This window comes from Pongo abelii, chromosome 1, assembly GCF_028885655.2.
Source record: "Pongo abelii isolate AG06213 chromosome 1, NHGRI_mPonAbe1-v2.0_pri, whole genome shotgun sequence".
NCBI classification, from domain to species: domain Eukaryota; kingdom Metazoa; phylum Chordata; class Mammalia; order Primates; family Hominidae; genus Pongo; species Pongo abelii.
Genome location: NC_071985.2, coordinates 3,329,290 through 3,348,556, shown reverse-complemented (window position 1 = coordinate 3,348,556; position 19,267 = coordinate 3,329,290).

The following is a 19,267-nucleotide window of genomic DNA, read 5'->3' as shown; positions in this document are numbered from 1 at the left end:
ATGATGCTCTTATGAACTTCAGAGCACTCCTAGAGGCCACTTTTAATGAAGTACAAGCCTCCTGACTGGAGATTAAGTCAATATCCTTTATCACACTATTGAAAGCACTGAATATTTTGGTATCGACTCTCACTACTCTATTTCAAAAGAGGCTGAAGAAGCTGAAAAGCTGAGCAGCACTTCTCAGTTTCAAGAAACTAGGAGGCAAAAACTGGAGTCTAGGGCTCAACAATGAGGGCCTAATAATTCCCTCCATTTTGGGGCTGAGATCTCAAAGAATTCTACCCTAGGAGTAAGGGTGATGGAAGTTGATTAAAACTCAGAAACAAATTATCTCAACTCTTGAAGTGGAATTAAGGTGATCAAGTTGCTAGTCTGGGGGAGGGGTGGAGCAAAATGGCTGGCTAGAAGGCTCCACTGATAGTCCCCACAGCAGGAATGCCAAATTCAACAACTATCCACATAAAGACAGCATCTTTATAAAACCAACAATCAGGTGAGCTCTCACAGTCCCTGGTTTTAACTCTATCACTGAAAGAGGCACCAAAGAAGGTAGCAAGGAGAGTCCTGAATTGCCAGTGCCCACCTTCCCCCATCGCCGAACAGCGGCCATGTGGCACAGAGCAACAACCTGTGTACTCAGGAGAGAGAGCACAGTGATTATGAGACTTTACACTGAACTCAGTACTGCCCTGTCACAGTAGAAAGCAAAACCAGACTGAACTCAACTGATGAACACCCAGGGAGGGAGCATTCAGATGGGCCCGAGCTGGAGGGGAACCGCCGTCCCAGTGGGGGGAATCTGAGTTCCAGCAAGCCTCACCACCATGGGCTAAAGTGCTCTGGGGCCATAAATAAACCTAAAAGGCAGTCTATACCACAAGGACTGTAACTCTTAGGCAAGTCCTAGTGCTGAGCTGGGCTCGGAGCCAGTGGGCTTGGGGAGCATGCGACCTACTGAGACACCAGCCAACGCAGCTAAGGGAGTGTTTGCACCAGTCCTTCCCTAGCCCCAGGCAGCACAGCTCTTGGATCCAAAAGAGATCCCTCCATTCCGCTTGAGAGGGGGGCGCGGGGGGCGGAAGAGTAAAGAGAACTTTGTCTTATATCTTGGGTACGAGCGCAGCCAAAGTAGGATAGGGCACTAGTCAGAGTTGTGAAGTCCCCATTTCAGGCCCTTCCTCCTGTATGACATTTCCAGACACAGCCAGGGCCAAAAGGGAACCCACTGCTTTGAAAGGAAGGACCCAGTGCTATCAGGATCCATCACCTGCTGGCTAAAGAGCTCCTGGGTCCTGAATAACCAGCAGCGATATCCAGGTAATATCCAGGTGGTGGTAGCCATGGGCTGCCTGTGGAAAGGGGAGGAAAGAGTGGGAAGAGCTGGGACTCATGGTTTGAGTGCCAGCTCAGCTGCAGTAGAATAGAACAGCAGGTATATTTCTAAGGATTTTGGTTCCAGTACCTGGCTCCTGGACAGCACCTCTGGACATGCCCAGGGCCTAGGGGAACCCAATGCCCTGAAGAGAAGGACACAAGCCTGGCTGGCTTCACTACCTGCTTACTGTACAGCCCCAGGGCCTTGAGCAAATATAGGCCATAGCCAGGTAGTGCTTATAGCAGGCCTTGGGTGAAACTCACTACTGTGCTGGCTTCAGGTTTGACCAGTGCAGCCCCAGTGATAGTGGCCACAGGGGAGCTTGTGTCACTTCACACCCAGCTCCAGGCAGCTCAGCACAGAGAGAGAGACTATGTTTGTTTGGGGGAAAGTAAGGGAAGAGAACAAGAATCTTTGCCTGGTATCCAGAGAACGCTTGCAGATCTTATCCAAGACCACCAAGGTGGTACCTCTATGAGTCTGCAAGAACCACAGTGTTACTGGGCTTGGGGTGCCTTGTAATACAAACATGACTTAGATAACACACTCAAGTCCTTTCAAATACCTCAAAAGCCTTCCCAAGAAGAACAGGCACAAAAAGCCTGGATTGCAAAGACTATAAGTACTTAACTCTTCAATGTCCAGACACCAAAGAACATCCACAAGCATCAAAAACATTCAGGAAAACGTGGCCTCACCAAATGAACTAAATCAGGCATCAGGGAACAATCCCAGAGAAACAGAGACATGCGACCTTTCAGACAGAGAATTCAAAACAGCCATTTTGAGGAAACTCTGAGAAATTCAAGATAACACAGAAATGGAATTCAGAATTCTATCACATAAATTGAACAAAGAGATTGAAATAATTAAAAAGAATCAAGCAGAAATTCTGGAGCTGAAATTGCAAATGACATACTGAAGAATGCATCCGTTATTGCCCTTAAAGAGGAGGTAGAGAAGGAGATAGGGATAGAAACTTTATTCAAAGTGTTAACAGAGAACACCTCAAACCCAGAAGATATCAATATCTAAGTACAAGAAGGCTACAGAACACCAAGCAGATTTAACTCAAAGAAGACTATCTCGAAGCATTTAAAAATCAAACTCCCAAAGGTCAACAATAAAGATCCTGAAAGCAGCAAAATAAAAGAAACAAATAAACCATTGGAGTTTCAATATAGCTAGCAGCTGACTTCTCAGTGGAGACCTGATAGTCCAGAAGAGCATATTTAAAGTGCTGAAGGAAAAAAACTTTTTTAGATAGAATAGAATATCTATTGAAAATATCCTTCATACATGAAGGAAGAATACTTTCCCAGATAAACAAAGGCTGAGGGATTTCAACAAAGACTAGAACTGTCCTACAAGAAATGTTAAAGGAAGTATTTCAATCAGAAAGAAAAGGATGTTAATGAGCAATAAGAAATCATCTGAAAATACAAAACTTACTGGTAATAGTAAGTACACAGAAAAACACAGAATATTAAACATTGTAACTCTGGCTTGTAAACTACTCTTACCTTGAGTAGAAAGACTAAAAGATGAACTAATAAAAAATAATAACTACAACTATTCAAGACATAGACAATACAATAATATATACATTTAAAAGTTAAAAATATATAAATTTAATATATACATTTAATATATAAATTTAAAAAGTTAAAAAACATAGGATGAAATTAAAGTGCAGTTAACCTAACCATTATTAGGATTTTTTGCTGCTTTGTTTATGCAAGCAGTCTTAAAATAATGGGTAATAGATATTATTTGTAAGCCTAATGGTAACCTCAAATCAAAAAACATACAATGGATATGCAGAAAATAAAAGCAAGAAATTAGATCCTACCACCAGAGAAAATCACCTTCACTAAAAGAAAGACAGGAAGGAAGGAAACAAGAAAGAGAAGACCACAAAATAACCATTGCATTGGACCTGCCTGGGTGGTCCGTGCAACCCAAGAGAGCGAGGAAAGGCAGGGTGGGGCAACAGCCCACCCTTGAGCGGGGTGGAACCAGGTGAGCCCTCACCCCAGCCACGAAAGGTGGTGAGTGATTGTACAACCCCACCCAGGAAGCCATGCTTTTCCCATGGATCTTTGCAACCCGCAGATCAGGAGATCCCCTCGTGCGCCCACCAAGGCCTTGGTTCCCAAGCACAGAGCTGCGTGAACTCTCGCAGCTGCTTGGCCATGCATGAAGACCCAGGAGTTTCTTGCATACTCCACCCCGGGAATTCCGGTGAGACAGGAGGTCTTCCATGCACTCCCCTAGGAAGGGGGCTAAAGCCAGGACACTAAGCAGCGTCATCCTGCAGGCCCCACTCCCATAGCACCTCACGAGTTAAAACCCACTGACTTGGAATTCTTGCCGGCCTGTGGCAGCAGGCTGGAGATTGCCGGAGACGACCAAGTTCCCAGGGGGAGGGGCAGCTGCCATCTACATGGCTCAAGTCAGCCATTTTGGCCTGCCAACTCCAGGAGTCCGCGAGGCCCAGACCAAAAGAAATTCAGCTTCATGCCGCGCAGCCAGCTGCTGTGGTAGATCGTGGCCAGGCTGCTTCTTTAAGTGGGACCCTGACCCATCCCTCCTCACTGGGTGGGGCCTCCCTGTGGGAATTTCATAACTCCGATCTCTCCCTGGGATGGAGCCACTGTGGGGAGGGGCGGCCACCCCATCTATGGTTTAGCCTGCTGGCTCTGGAATGTCCAGGTGATCTGGAAAAGAGGGGCTCCTCCCACTGCAGCACACCTGCTCTGCCAAGGGGCAGCCAGACTGCTTCTTTAAGCGGGTCCCTGATCCCATTCCTCCTGACTGGGTAAGACCTCCCAACAGGAGTCTCCAGATACCTTCTAGTGGAGCATTTGGGCCAGCATCAGGTCAGGACCCCTGGGATGGAGCTCCCAGAGGAAGGAACAGGCTGTCATATTTGCTGTTTTGCAGCCTTCACTGGTGATACCTCTAGGTGCAGGAGGGTCCAAGGCAACTAGGGTCTGGAGTGGACCTCCAGCAAACCACAGTAGCCCTACAAAAAGGGGCCTGTTAAAAGAAAAACAAACAGAAAGAAAAACAACAACAGCACAGACCCCATAAAAACCCATTAAAACATTAACAAACCCAAGATCAAAGGTAGATAAGTCCACAAAGATGAGAAAGAATCAACACAAAGATGTTAAAAACTCAAAAAGCCAGAGTGTTTCTTCTTCAAATGATGGCAGCATCTGTCCAGTCAGGACACAGAACTGGGGCTGAGACTGAGATGGATACATTGCCAGAAGCAGGCTTCAGAAGGTGGGTAATAGCAAACTTTGCTGAGCCAAAGGATCGTGTTCTAACCCAGTGCAAAAAAGAGAAGAATCATGATAAAAGATTACAGGAGCTGATAACCAGAATAACCAGTTTAGAGAAGAACAGAAATGACCTGATGCAACTGAAAAACACAACACAAGAACTTCACAATGCAATCACAAGTATCAACAGCCAAACACACCAAGCAGGGGGAAGAATCTCAGAGCTTGAAAACTATCTGGCTGAACTAAGATAAACAAACAAGAATAGAGAAAAAAAAAAAGGAACAAACAGAACCTCCGAGAAATGTGGGATTATGTAAAAAGACTGAACCTATGACTAATTGGGGTACCTGAAAGAGATGGGGAAAATGAAACCAAGTTGGAAAACATACTTCAGGATATCATCCAGGAGAACTTCCCCAACCTAGAAAGACAGGCCAACATTCAAATTCAGGAAATGCAGAGAACCCCAGTAAGACACTCCATGAGAAGATCAACCCTAAGACACATAATCATCAGATTCTCCAAGGTTGAAATGAAAGACAAAATGTTAAGGGCAGCCAGAGTTAAAGACCAGGTCACTTACAAATGGAAGCCCATCAGACTCATAGCAGACCTCTTAGTGGAAACCCCACAAGCCAGAGATTTGGGGCCAATATTCAATGTTCTTAAAGAATTTCCAACCCAGAATTTCATAACTGGACAAACTAACCTTCATAACCAAAGGAGAAAGAAGATCCTTTTCAGATAAGCAAACGCTGAGAGAATTCATCACCACCAGGGTGCCTTGCAAGAGTTCCTAAAGGAAGCACTGAATATGGAAAGAAAAACCATTATCAGCCACTACAAAAATACACTAAAGTACACAGACCAGTGACACTAGGAAGCAGCTACATAAACAAGTCTGCAAAATAACCAGCTAGCATCATGATGACAGGATCAAATTCACACATAACAGTATTAACCTTAAATGTAAATGGGCTAAATGCCCCAATTAAAAGACACAGAATGGCAAGCTGGATAAAGAATCAAGCCCTATCAGTGTGCTGTATTCAAGAGATTCATCTCACATGCAAAGACACACACAGGCTCAAAATAAAGGGATGAAGGAAATTTTACCAAGCAAATGGAAAACAGGAAAAAGCAGGGATTGCAATTCTAGTTCCCGCAAAACAGACCTTAAACCAACAAAAAATCAAAAAAGACAAAGAAGGCTGGGCACAGTGGCTCACGTCTGTAACCCTAGCACTTTGGGAGGCCGAGGCCGGTGGGTCACTTGAAATCAGGAGTGTGAGATCATCCTGGCCAACATGGCAAAAGCCCGTCTGTACTAAAAATACAAAAATTAGCGGGGCGTGGCAGCGCACACCTGTAATCCCAGCTACTTGGGAGGCTGAGGCACAAGATTGCTTGAACCCAGGAGGTAAAGATTGCATTGAGGCAAGATCACACCACTGAACTCCAGCCTCGGTGGCAAAGACTCTGTCTCAAAAAACAAACAAACAAACAAAAAACAAAGAAGGGCATTACATGATGGTAAAGGGTTCAATTCACCAAGAAGAGCTAACTATCCTAAATACATATGCACTCAATATATATATATATGCATCTAATACAAGAGCACCCAAATTCATAAAGCCAGTTCTTAGAGACCTACCAAGAGACTTAGACTCCCACACAATAATAGTGGGAGACTTTAACGCCCCACTGTCAATATTAGACAGATCAATGAGACAGAAAATTAACAAAGCTATTCAGGACCTCAACTCAGCTCTGGATCAAGCGTACCTGATAGATATCTACAGACCTCTCCACCCAAAAACAACAGCATATACATTCTTCTCATTGCCACACGGCTCTTGCTCCAAAATCATCACATAATTGGAAGTAAAACACTCCTCGGCAAACACAAAATAACTGAAATCTTAACAAACAATCGCTCAGACCACAGCACAATCACATTAGAACTCAAGATTAAGAAACTCACCCACAACCACACAAATACATGGAAATTGAACAACCTGGTCTTGAATGGCCCCTGGGTAAACAATGAAATGAAGGCAGAAATCAAGAAGTTCTTTGAAGCTAATGAGAACAAAGAGACAACATATCAGAATCTCTGAGATGCAGCTAAAGCAGTACTAAGAGGGAAATTTATGGCACTAATTGCCCTCAAAAAGCTAGAAAGATCTCAAATCAACAACCTAACATCACAACTAAAAGAACTAGAGAACCAAGAGCAAACAAACCCCAAAGCAGGCAGAAGACAAGAAATAACCAAGATCAGAAGGGAACTGAAGGAGACAGAGACACACACACACAAAAACTTCAAAAAAATCAATGAATCTGAGCTGGTTTTTTGAAAAAAATAAAATAGACCACTAGCTAGACTAATAAAGAAGAAAAGAGAGATGAACCAAATAGATACAGTCAGAAAGGATAAGGGGGATATCACCACTGATCCCACAGAAATACAAACAATCATCAGAGAATACTATAAATACCTCTATACACATAAAATGGAATATCTAGGAGAAATGGATAAATTCCTGGACACACATACCCTCCCAAGACTGAACCAGAAAGAAATTGAATCACCGAATAGACCAACAGTGAGTTCTAAAATTGAGGCAGTAATAAATAGCCTACCAACCAAAAATAGCCCAGGACCATACAGATTTACAGCTGAATTCTACCAGAGGTACAAAGAGGAGCTGGTACCATGGTACCATTTCTACTGAAACTATTCCAACAATTGAAAAGGAGGGACTCCTCCCTAACTCATTTGATGAGGCCAGCATCATCCTAATACCAAAACCTGGCAGAGGTACAAAAAAAAAAAAACAAAAGAAAACTTCAGGCTGGGTGTAGTGGCTCACGCCTGTAATCCTAGCACTTTGGGAGGCTGAGGCGGGTGGATCACCTGAGGTCAGGAGTTCAAGATCAGTCTGGCCAACATAGTGAAACCCCATCTCTACTAAAAACACAAAAAATTAGCTGGGCATGCAGGCAGGCACCTGTAATCCCAGCTACTGGGAAGGCTGAGGCAGGAGAATCACTTGAACCCAGGAGGCAGAGGTTGCAGTGAGCTGAGATTGCACCATTGCACTCCAGCCTGGGCAACGAGAGTGAAACTCTGTCTCAAAAAAAAAGAAAGAAAGAAAAGAAAAAAGAAAACGTCAGGTCAATATCCCTGATGAACATCAATGCAAAAATCCTCAATAAAATACTGGCAAACCAAATGCAGCAGCACAAAAAGTTAACCCACCACAGTCAAGTAGGCTTCATCTCTTGGATGCAAGGTTGGTTCAACACACACAAATCAGTAAATGTAATTCATCACACAAACAGAACTAAAAACAAAAAACACATGGTTATCTCAATAGATGCAGACAAGGCCTTTGATAAAAGTAAACATCGCTTCATGTTAAAAACTCTCAGTAACTAAGTATTGAAGGAATGTACTTCAAAATAATAAGAGCCATATATGACAAACCCACAGCCAATGTCATACTGAATGGGCAAAAGCTGGAAGCATTCTTCTTGAAAACCAGCACAAGACAGGATACTCTCTCTCACTACTCCTATTCGACATAGTATTGGAAGTTCTGGCCAGAGCAATCAGACAAGAGAAAAAAATAAAAGGTATTCAAGAAGGAAGAGAGGAAGTCAGATAGTCTTTGTTTGCAGATGGCATGATCCTATGTCTAGAAAACCCCATTGTCTCAGCCTAAAAGTTTCTTAAGCTGATAAGCAACTTCAGCAAATTCTCAGGATACAAAATCAATGTGCAAAAATCACAATCACAAGCACTCCTATACACCAACAACAGGCATGCAGAGAACCAAATCATGAATGAACTCCCATTCACAATTGCTACAAACAGAATGAAATGCCTAGCAATACAGTTAACAAGGGAAGTGAAGGAACTCTTCAAGGAGAACTACAAGCCACTGCTCAGGGAAATCAGAAACTACACAAACAAATGGAAAAACATTCCATGCTCATGGATAGGAAGAATCAATATCATGAAAATGACCATACTGCCCAAAGTAATTTACAGATTCAATGCTATTCCCATTAAACTACCATTGACATTCTTCACAGAATTAGAAAACTATGTTAACATTCATATGGAACTAAAAAAGAGCCTGTATAGCTAAGACAATCCTAAGCAAAAAGAACAAAGCTGGAGGCATCACACTACCCAACTTCAAACTATACTACAAGACTAATCAAAACAGCATGGTACTAGTAAAAAACAGACACATAGACCAATGAAACAGAATAGAGAATTCAGAAATAAGACCGTTCACCTACAACCATCTGATCTTTGATAAACCTGACAAAAATTAACTCAAGATGTATTAAAGACTTAAATGTAAAATCCCAAACAATAAAAACCCTGGAAGAGTATGTAGGCAATACCACTCAGGACATACGCACAGGCAAAGATTTCACGACAAAAACACCAAAAGCAACGGCAACAGAAGGAAAAATTGACAAATGGGACCTAATTAAACTAAAGAGCTTCTGCACAGCAAAAGAAACTATCATCAGAGTGAATAGACAACTTACAGAAAGGGAGAAAATTTTTGCAATCTAGCCATCTGACAAAGGTCTACAAGGAACTTAAGAGTCTAAAAGGTCTTAAACAAGTCTTAAAAGTCTACAAGGAACTTAAACAAATTTCAAGAAAAAACCAAAAAACCCCATTAAAAAGTGGGCAAAGGATATGAACAGACACTTCTCAAAAGAAGACATTCATGCAGCCAACAAATATGTGAAAAAAGGCTCAGCGTCAGTGATCATTAGAGAAATGCAAATCAAAACAACAATGAGATACTATTTCATGTCAGTCAGAATGGCAAGTATTAAAAAGTCAAGAAACAACAGATGCTGGCAAGCATGTGAAGAAAAAGGAATACTTTTACACTGTTGGCGGGAACGTAAATTAGTTTAACCATTGTGGAAAATAGTGTGGCAACTCCTCAGAGATCTAGAAGCAGAAATACCATTTGACCCAGCAATCCCAATACTGCGTATATGCCCAAAGGAATATAAATCATTCTATCATAAAGATATATGCACATGTATGTTCATTGCAGCACTATTCACAATAGTAAGGACATGGAATCAACCCAAATGCCCATCAACGATAGACCAGACAAAGAAAATATGGTACATATATGCCACGGAATACTATCTAACCATAAAAAGGAATGAGATCATGTCCTTTGCAGGGCCATGGGTGGAGCTGGAAGCCATTATCCCTCAGCAAACTAACACAGGAATAGAAAACCAAACATTGCATGTTCTCACTTATAAGTGGGAACTGAACAATGAGAACACATGGACACATGGTAGGGGAGAACAACACACTTTGGGACCTGTTGAGGGGTTAGGGGGAGGGAGAGCATCAGGAAGAATAACTAATGAATGCTGAGCTTAATACCTAGGTGATGGGTTGATCTGTGCAGCAAACCACCATGGCACACATTTACCTACGTAACAAACCTGCACATACTGCACATGTACCCCAGAACTTAAAATAAAAGTTGATGAAAAAAAAATGACATAGAATGGCTGAAGGGATTAAAAAAAAAAGACCCAATGTTCTGTTGCCTACCAGAAACACACTTCACCTGTAAAGACACATACAGATAGAAAATAAAGGGATGGATAAAGATATTCCATGCAGATGGAAACCAAAAAGGGACATGAGTAGCTATATTTATATCAGACAAAACAGATTTCAAGTCAAAAACTATAGAGATAAAGAAGATCATTATATAATGATTAAAGGATCAATTTGGAAAGAGAATATAACGATTGTAAATATTACATGCACCCAACATTGGAGCACACAGATATATACAGCAAATATCACTAGAGCTACAGGGAGAGAGATAGACCTTAATACAATAATACATGGAGACTTCAGTACCTCACTTTTAGCATTGGACAGATCTTCCTGACAGAAAATCAACAAAGAAATATCAGACTTAATCTGCACTATAGACCAAATGAACCTCAACGATATTGGAAGACTATTTCATCCAATGGCTGCAGAACTCACATTCTTTTCCTCAGCACATGGATCATTCTTAAAGACAGACCATATGTTAGATCACCAAGCCAGTCTTAAAACATTCCAAAAAGCTGAACAAATATCAAGTATCTTCTTTGACCGCAATAAACTAGAAATCAATAACAAGAGGAATTTTGGAAACTCCAAAAACACATGGAAATTAAACAATATGCTCCTGAATGATCAGTGGGTAAATGACGAAACTAAGAAGGAAATTGAAAATTTTCTTGAAACAAATAAAAATGGAAACACAACATACTAAAACCTATGGGATACAGTGAAAGCAGTACTAAGAGGGAAATTTATAGCTGTAAGTGCCTATGTCAAAAAAGAAGAAAAACTTCAAATAAACAACATAACAATGTATCTTAAATAAACAACATAACAATATATCTTAAATAACTTAGTAGAATAAATTAGTAGAAAAAAAGAAATAAAGATTAGAACAGAAATAAATAAAAATGAAATAAAGAAAATACAGAAGATCAGTGAAACAAAAAGCTGGTTATTTGAAAAGATAAACAAAATGACAAACCTTTAGCCAGACTAAAGAAAAAAGGGAGAAGATCCAAATAAATAAAATCAAACATGAAAACAGAGACATTACAACCAATACCACAGAAATTCAAAAGATAATTGGTGGCTCCTATAAGAAACCATATGCAAATAAATTGGAAAATCTAGAAGACATGAATAAATTCCTAGCCACATAAAACCTACCAAGATTGAACTATGAAGAAATCCAAAACCCGAACAGACCAATAACAAGTAATGACATTGAAGCTGTAATAAATAGTCTCCCACAAAGAAAAGCCCAGGACCCAATGGCTGAACTGCTCAATTTTACCAAAGATTTAAAGAACTAATATCAATCTTACTCAAGCTGATCCAAAAAAGGTGGAGGAGGGAATAATTCCAAATTCATTCTACAAGGCCAATATTACCCTCATACTGAAACCAGACAAACACACATCAAAAAAAGAAAACTACAGGCCAATATCACTGATAAATATTGATGTAAAAATCCTTAGCAAAATACTAGCAAACCAAATTCAACAATACATTAAAAAGATCGTTCATCATTAACAAGTGAGATTTATTCCTGGGATGCAAGGATGGTTTAACACATGCAAATCAATCAATGTGATACATCATATCAACAGAATGAAGCACAAAAACCATATGATTATTTCAATTGATGCTGAAAAAGCATCTGATAAAATTCAACATCCCTTCATGATAAAAACCCTAAAAAATGGCTATAGAAGAAACATACCTTGACATAATAAAAGCCATATATGACAGACCCATAGCTAGTATCCTAATGAATGAGGAAAAACTGAAAGCCTTTCCTCTAAGATCTGGAACATGACAATGATGCCCAATTTCACCACTGTTATTCAACATAGTACTGGAAGTCCTAGCTAGAGCAATCAGACAAGAGAAAGAAATAAAGGGCATCCAAATTGGAAAGGAAGAAGTCAATTTATCCTTGTTTGCAGATGACATGATCTTATTATATTTGGAAAAACCTAAAGACTCCACCAAAAAACTATTAGAACTGATAAACAAATTCAGGGAAGTTTTAGGATACAAAACCAACATACAAAAATTAGTAGCATTTCTATATGCCAACAGTGAACAATCTGAAAAAGAAATCAATAAAGAATTCCATTTACAATAGCCATACATAAAATTAAATACTAGAAATTAACTTAACCAAGTAAGTTAAAGATCTCCACAATGAAATCTATAAAACAATGATGCAGGAAATTGAAGAGGAAATAAAAAAAAGGGAAAGATATTCCATATTCATGGATTGGAATAATCAATATTGTTAAAATGTCCATACTACCCAAGACAATCTGCAGATTTAACACAATCCCTATCAAAATACCAAGGACATTCTTCACAGAAATAGAAGAAACAATACTAAAATTTATAAGGAACTACAGAAGACTTAGAATTGCCAAAGCTATCCTAAGCAAAAATAACAAAACTGGAGGAATCACATTAACCTGACTTCAAATTATACTGCAGAGCTATAGTAACCGAATAGGCACAGCACTGGCATCAAAACAGACACATAGAACAGTAGAAGAGAATAGAAAATATAGAAATAAACCCATACATTTGTAGTGAACTCATTTTGACAAAGGTGCCAAGAGCACATATTGGGGAAAGGACAGTCTCTTCAATAAATGGTGCTGGGAAAACTGGATATCTATATGCAGAAGAATGAAACTAGACCTCTTTCTCTTGCCATTTACAAAAATCAAATCAAAATGGTTTAAACACTTAAACCTCAGACCTCAAACTATGAACTTCTACAAGAAAACATTGGGGAAACTTTCCAGGACATTGGACTGGACAAAGATTTCTTGAGGAACACTCTACCAGCACAGGCAACCAAAGCAAAAATGGACAAATTGGATGGCATCAAGTTAAAAGCTTTTGCACAGCAAAAGAAATAATCAACTAAGTGAAGAGACAATGGGAGAAAATATTTGCTAACGATCCATCTGATGAAGGAATAATAACCAGAATATATAAGAAGCTCAAACTACTCTATAGGAACAAAATTGAATAATCCAAGTAAAAAATGGGCAAAAAGATCTGAATAGACATTTCTCAAAGGAAGACATACAAATGGCCAACAGGTAAATGAAAAGGCACTCAACATTACTGATCTTCAGAGAAATGCAAATCAAAACTCTAATGAGCTATCATTTTACCCCAGTTAAAACTGCTTTTATCCAAAAGACAGACAATAATAAATGCTGACAAGGATGTGGAGAAAAGGGTATTCTCATACAGTTGGTGGAAATATAAATTAATATAACCACTATGCAGAATAGTTTGAAGGTTCCTCAAGAAACCAAAAGTAGAGCTACCATATGATCCACCAATCCCACTGCTGGGTATATATAGCCCCCCAAAATGCAATCACTATATTGGAGAGATATATACACTCCCATGTTTATTGCAGCACTATTCACAGTAGCCAAGCTTTGGAAGCAACCTAAGTGTCCATCAATAGGCAAATGGATAAAGAAAATGTGTTAAATACATATTCACAATGGAATACTATTCAGCCATAAAAAAGAATGAGATCCTGTCATTTGCAACAACACAGATGGAGCTGGAGGTCATTATGTTAAGTGAAATAAGTTAGGCACAGAAAGACAAACTGCATGTTCTCACTTATTTGTGGGAGCTAAAATTTAAAACAATTGAACCAATAGAGATAGAGAATAAAATGATGGCCCCTTCCAGAGACAGAGAAGGGCAGTTGGGCGGTGGTAGGGGGTAAGTAGAGATAGCTAATAGGTACAGAAAAAGAAAGAAGAAGACCTAGTATTTGCTAGCACAACAGTGTGATTATAGTAAAAAACAATTTAATATTTTAAAATAATTAAGAGTATAATTGAATCATTTGTAACACAAGGAGAAACACTTCAGGTGATTGACATCCCCATTTAACCAGATGTGATTATTGTGTATTGCATGCCTGTATCAAAATATTTCATGTAACCCATAACTATATATACCTACTATGTACCCACAAATTTAAAAATAAAAGAATTTTTTAAAGGATTGCTACTTTGAGTAGCCACATACCATAAACAAATATAAATCTTATCTGGAAGATTATAATATTTTTTCTATGTCTTAATTATCTCAGTAACTATTTATATACAATGTTTAATACTCAATCAAAACATAATCAAGTATACAAAGAGACAAAAATAACATGAAGAAAACTTGAATGAAACACAATGTATGCTTGATACAGTTACACAGAGGCCTAGATAATGAAATTACCAAATACAGACTTTAAAATAGATATGCTTAATATATTCAAAAAGAAGAAAGACAAAATTGAGAATTTTCACAGAAACTAGGCTATTTAAAAAACAAAAATAATTTCTATAAATGAAAAATAAAGTAGCTGAAATTAAGAACTAAATGGTTAGGCCTAACAGCAGCTTAGACTCAGCTGAAGATAACACTAATAAACTAGAAGAAAATTCAGAAGAAAATATCTAGAATGAAGTTATAAAGTCAAAATAAAGTAACAATAGAAAAGGGTAAGAGACAAGGGGGCAGAGAAAGAAAGTCTAATATACATGGAATTGGAATCTTTGAAGAAGCAAGAGAAGGGTCAGAAGCATTATTTGAATAAATATTTGCTAAGAATTTTCCATTACAGATGAAATAAATGAAACCAGCGCTATTCAAGGACCCCTACAAACTCCAAGTAAAATAAATGAAATTTCAAATTAAACATCATAATAAAACTGCTGAAAAGAGGAGAAAACAGATTACTATGTGGGGTAATAAAACAGATTACTATCAAAGGAGCAATAAGACCGGGTGCTGGGGTTCATGCCTGTAATCCCAGCACTTTGGAAGGCCAAGGCGGGTGGATAGCTTGAGTTCAGGAGTTCAATACCAGACTGGGCAACATGTGAAACTCTGTCCCTACCAAAAACAAACAAACAAACAAAACAAAATATTAGCAGGGCGTGATGGAACATGCCTGTGGTCCCAGCTACCGGAGAGACTGAGGCACAAGAATAGCTTGAGCCCGGGAGGCAGAGGTTGCAGAGAGCTGAGATTGCACCACTGAACTCCGGCCTGGGTGACAGAGTGAGACCCTGTCTCACAAAAAAAAAAAAAAAAAAAGAAAAAACAAAAGAAAAAAAAAGAGGCAATAAAAGAATAGCAATTGACTACTCAACGGAAACTATGAAAGTCAAAAAACAAAGGTTATGAGGCTAGATTAAAAAAAAAATCCATGCTATGCTGTTTACAAGAGACATATCTGAATGACAAAAACATCAAAAGTTTAAATTTAAAAGACAGGAAAAAGAGAACTTTAACTTTACTAGAGATTGACAAACTGCTTGTCAAAGTGGTTGTATAAATTTTACTCCCTTGTATAGGAGTTCTTGTTACTCTACATTCTGTTCAACATTTGCACTGTCAGTTTTTTTTTAACTTCCAGTTTGATGAATGTATAGTAATATCTTATTGTGGTTTAGATTTGCATTTCTCTGATTACTAATGTAGTTGAACACATGCTCATGTTTTTTTGACCATTTGGATTTCCTCTTTTGCCTGTTTAAATTTTCTGCCATTTGATATACTTGCCTTTGTTCACCAAAGTGCAGTTTATTAAACATTCTAAATACTGGTCTTTTGTACCTTGATGGCTTGTATTTACATTTTTTAAAGTGTGTTTTTTTCACTGTCCTATCTTCTATGAGAGAATTACATACTGGTCACTGACTCAAAGTCCAAACGACGGCTATGAGAGAGCACCAAGCATCCTGGGCTTGTCTCCAAGTTTGTGTTGTAATTGAAACTTAATTAGACCATACCATATTCTGTCAGCTCTGCATGATGGGGTGTGTGCATATATACATATGCATATATATATATGACCAGTTAATGCCACGGACTTGGTGGTTCTGGCAGAAACAATGTGGGGATGGAAGACTAATCACACACACACACACACACACACACACACACACACACACGAATAGATATATTCTAATCTAGTAGAACAAATAATTTATCCTTCCAGAATGAAAACCATCCAACATAATTCACCTCAACCTGTTTCCAGACGGCAGCCTGGTTCTACCAGGGAATGGTGAACTTTTAGAGTTGGTCTCTGATGTTGGCAAACTGGGTATTCTGCAGTGACAGCAGGTAGATCATCCTTGGTAAGAGGAATCCACCTTATCAAATCCACAAATGGTCTCCATTCCTGTCTCCATGTTTACCTTATATATAAGTTTATGGTGCTTATATATAATTATTATATATTATATATACTAGATACTAGTCTGTATGTATGTATAACTTATATAAGTATATGGTACCTAAATACTTTTTATATAAGTACATGCCAGGGAGGCCACCATTCCCAAAATAAATAATCTTGTCCACCTGATGATTGAGAGCCACCTTTATATATCTTTTACAGGATAAACAAATGGGACACAGATATCTGCATATTTTGTCCATTTCAAGAGGCACACCCACATACCTGTAACTCTTTGTTGCCAATCTTTTAATATTTCTTTCTGGAGGTTTTTTTTTTTTGAGACAGGGTCCTGCTCTGTCACCCAGGCTGGAGTGCAGTGGCATGATCTCGGTTGACTGCAACCTCCGCCTTCTGGGTTGAAGCGATTCTCCTGCCTCAGACTCCTGAGTAGCTGGAACTACAGGCACATACCACCATGCTCAGCTAATTTTTGTATTTTTAGTACAGAAGGAGTTTTTCCATGTTGGCCAGGCTGGTCTCAAACAATCTTATAATATTTCTTGTCAAGTATCTGAACATATGGTCTAATCATTATCCACTCCCATGTTAGTATGGATCTGTACTTCAGGTTTTTTTTTTATCCATATGAGGCAGAAAAACAGATGTACATCTTGACGTTCTGCCCATTGGGAGGATTTACTTTTATGGTCTTTCAGGAAAACTCTTGATGGTATAGTACAACATTGGCCAACTTCTAGCTGAGGACAGCATATCATAAAGGACAATCTGTAAATGAGCCCATTATTTTTCTTTCTCTGTCAACTTATCATAAAGAACTTTCTATGAGGCCAAAAGTGTAAATTAAAGGAGAGACAGCAGTGCAGCAAGAACTGGTGTCAAGAGAACCTGAGCCACCTTCTCATGCAACTTACTCATGCCTTCATGACTGATTCCAACCTGATCTCTGTATGTACCATTTCCATTTGGTGATGGATTGATTGTTCATATTCCAAATTTTGGGTCTTGATGAATCAGTTAATAAATACCCATTTCATGTTAGACAGCTCTGTTGCAAACCAGCTGCTATTTCTCAAAAGAATTATCTGCAGAAGAGGGAGTGCCTTTGCTCCAAAATTCCAGGGATCTTCCTATTGATAAATGCCACTCAGTAAATGGGTCAGAGTAGCATAGTCAAATGGAGTCTCTAACACTGAAAAATCCAAAGTCCACCAAGTGCTATGTCACTTTCTAATTGGTATATTCCAAAGGTGCAATAACTCATTTTTCACTTTGAAGGGAATAACTTCAAATTCTCTATAGTATTGTAATTTAGAAACTTCACTTCTGTGGTGGGATTTTGGCATGTATGGTCTTAGCAGATCAGTGAAGGAACTTGCCATTTACTGTTCACCAGGCCAATTTAGCAGAATGTCATCAATGTAGAGAACCACAGTAATGTTCTGTGGGATGACAAAATGATTCAGATCTGGGAAGACTAGATTTTGGGAACACTGATATAGTCTGAAGGCAAAATTGTGAAGGTGTACTGCTGGTCCTACCATGTAAAAGCAAAGTGCTTCTTTTCGTCCTTGCAAATCGATATAGAAAAAACTAATTGACTGAAGTCAAAAAAACTCTGATTTCCACTTTGCCCGTACTAATTATAATGACTGTTCCCACCTTCTCTTTGGAGGTTAAGTTTTGTCCCTCTGAGATCTTATTTTTCTCAGTGAAACTAAAGAGCCCATTTCAAGGCTGGCATCTCTCATCATCCTCCCTGGGTTCTGAAGAGCACAGCCACCACAGAGTTTTTCAAAGATGAAATGCTCCTCTCATTGAAGCATTTTTTTTTTTTTTGAGACAGAGTCTCGCTCTATAGCCCAGGCTGGAGTGCAGTGGCGTGATCTCAGCTCACTGCAACCTCTGCCTCCTGGGTCCCAGTTCAAGCAATTCTCCTGCCTCAGTCTCCCAAGTAGCTGGGATTACAGGCATGTGCCACCATGCCCAGCTAATTTGTATATTTTTAATAGAGACAAGGTTTCACCATTTTGGCCAGGCTGGTCTTGAACTCCTGACCTCATGATCTGCCTGCCTTGGTCTCCCAAAGTGCTGGGATTACAGGAGTAAGCCATCGCACCCACCCACTAAAGCATTTTTTAATGCATTAGTAAATGGAGTGTCCTCTGGGGTATATGATTGAGAGCTACCTTGGAGTTGGGGTGGTTGTGGGGATGTGATAGCCATGATAAAACATTCCAACATTTTAATATCTTTAAGTCTTTGTACTGCCTCCTCTTCAACACACCAGGAAGTTCTGACATCTCAATCTCATTTAATGAGACAAGTTAGTCTAGGTTTCAGTCAAGCAAGCAAGCAAATTGTTAGAGTCAGTCTCAGCTGTCAGGCTACAACATTAAACCCACAATCTTTATGGATAAATTCAGTCTGATCCAGAATTATATTACATCTTCCTGGCTCTAATGTCTTTAGACTTATTTCTTACACATATTCCCCAGGATATACAAGCTATCTCTTCCTGAAGTAGTCTTCATACGGTGTGAGAAATATGACTGTAGTTGTTCATCTGGAGGCAATGACGGGTGGTAGAGGTGGGCCTGGAGAAGAATGACAGTATCTCTTGTGAAGTCAATTGCTTCTGGTGACATTACTACAGAATCTTCTGTCAAGGGAAAAAAAGCAAGTGTCTTCAGATAGGGGAGGTG